The 2,412-nt window shown below is 48.4% G+C and overlaps 1 pseudogene; it reads right to left on the bottom strand.

Moving 5' to 3' along the window:
- Window positions 1–1,923: 1,923 nt before the first annotated feature.
- LOC124623503 lies at window positions 1,924–2,041 on the bottom strand (annotated as a pseudogene).
- Window positions 2,042–2,412: the final 371 nt, after the last annotated feature.

The following is a 2,412-nucleotide window of genomic DNA, read 5'->3' as shown; positions in this document are numbered from 1 at the left end:
CGATGTTGTCGCCAGTGGTCGGCGGAAGGTGCACGAGCCCGTTGACCTGGGACCGGACCGCAGCGACGCACGGATGCACGCCAAGACCGTAGGATCCTACGCAGTGCCGTAGGGGACCGCACCGCCACTTCCCAGCAAATTAGGGACACTGTTGCTCCTGGGGTATCGGCGAGGACCATTCGCAACCGTCTCCATGAAGCTGGGCTACGGTCCCGCACACCGTTAGGCCGTCTTCCGCTCACGCCCCAACATCGTGCAGCCCGCCTCCAGTGGTGTCGCGACAGGCGTGAATGGAGGGCCGAATGGAGACGTGTCGCCTTCAGCGATGAGAGTCGCTTCTGCCTTGGTGCCAATGATGGTCGTATGCGTATTTGGCGCCGTGCAGGTGAGGGCCACAATCAGGACTGCATACGACCGAGGCACACTGGGCCAACACCCGGCATCATGGTGTGGGGAGCGATCTCCTACACTGGCCGTACACCACTGGTGATCGTCGAGGGGACACTGAATAGTGCACGGTACATCCAAACCGTCATCGAACCCATCGTTCTACCATTCCTAGACCGGCAAGGGAACTTGCTGTTCCAACAGGACAATGCACGTCCACATGTATCCCGTGCCACCCAACGTGCTCTAGAAGGTGTAAGTCAACTACCCTGGCCAGCAAGATCTCCGGATCTGTTCCCCATTGAGCACGTTTGGGACTGGATGAAGCGTCGTCTCACGCGGTCTGCACGTCCAGCACGAACGCTGGTCCAACTGAGGCGCCAGGTGGAAATGGCATGGCAAGCCGTTCCACAGGACTACATCCAGCATCTCTACGATCGTCTCCATGGGAGAATAGCAGCCTGCATTGCTGCGAAAGGTGGATATACACTGTACTAGTGCCGAGATTGTGCATGCTCTGTTGCCTGTGTCTATGTGCCTGTGGTTCTGTCAGTGTGATCATGTGATGTATCTGACCCCAGGAATAAGTCAATATTTCCCCTTCCTGGGACAATGAATTCACGGTGTTCTTATTTCAATTTCCAGGAGTGTATATATTAGGGGCTAGAATTAACTTATTTTTCTAAAAAATCGAGATGAGGTTTCAGCCTGTTACAATCGTAACAACTAACAAGTATTACCCGTCTCTTTTACAAATGCTGACGGCAGATTGCGGAATTAGAGTACTTGCACCAGACTGAAACATATCAGCCGAACACACAGTTAGTACTCATGGCTCACGGATTGAGAGGGGAGAGAGGAAAGGTGAAATTACCCCAGCGCGGTGAACGGAGTTGAGAGATGTTTACGACGATACTACCATTACGAGTGCGTGCGGGGCATTAGAATTGTCGTATATTTTACATGTGGAAATAACGTTGTAGAGTCGGTTGCTTTCAAAAGCACTGCTTGTTTCTAGAAAAGACTGTGAGATCATATTTAGGCTGTTTTTATGATACCATTACATCATTAAAGTTGGCATAAATAGAAAACAGAAGATAGTCGACACGAAATGTCTCAAACCATGCCGACGCAGCCCGAAATAAACTAGGGAGCAAGGGGACTTCTATCGTTGTAATCACAGTTCACGAAAGAAAAAAAAAGATGAAATCGGGAAGTTCTAGATTTTACAATAGCATTGATATTCGCAGTATGTTTTATCTCATACATATTCAGCATAATTATTTGGTCATCATACAACAGCTTTATATTCCTACAATTTTTGTGTACAAGCACTCCGTCTTCAGGCCACGAGTGGCCTACCGGGACCATCCGACGGCCGTGTCATCTAGTGGGGAAGATGATGATAGGAGGGGAGTGGGGTCAGCACACCGCTCTCTCGGTCGTTATGATTAATTGTATTCTTGACCGAAGCCGCTACTATTCGGTCGAGTAGCTCCGCAATTGTCATCACGAGGCTGAGTGCACCCCGAAAAATGGCAACAGCGCATGGCGGCCCGGATGGTCACCCATCCAAGTGCCGACCACGCCCGACAGCGTTTAAATTCGGTGATCTCACGGGAACCGGTGTATCCACTGCGGCAAGGCCGTTGCTTTGTGTAGAAGGATGTATTATAAATGAATACAGCCTTATCTTTAAGTTTATCTCCTGCATGCCACACTGTCACTCTTTGGGAACTGTGCGTAATTTCAACTGAAAGCAATTATACCGCTGTTGCGTCATTTGAAACAACCAAGAGCAGACAAGTAAACGACTTTCCAAAATTTCTGTAGGTGCATATCAATGGCGGAATGTAAGAGCTGTCGCGCTAGTTAGTTTGGATTATAAAGATTAATTACTGTAACGAATATTCTCAAAATGTAGAACCATAACATTAATCAATTCTGTCTGTATTAAATTATTTGTCTTTTCCAACTTTTAATTCACTAACAAAATGGCGCTTAGCTCTGTTACAGGTACTGTAT

The sequence above is a fragment of the Schistocerca americana genome, chromosome 7 (genome assembly GCF_021461395.2).
Source record: "Schistocerca americana isolate TAMUIC-IGC-003095 chromosome 7, iqSchAmer2.1, whole genome shotgun sequence".
NCBI classification, from domain to species: Eukaryota; Metazoa; Arthropoda; class Insecta; order Orthoptera; family Acrididae; genus Schistocerca; species Schistocerca americana.
The sequence above is the reverse complement of the archived record's forward strand: the minus strand, read 5'-3'. Positions and strand labels throughout refer to the sequence as shown.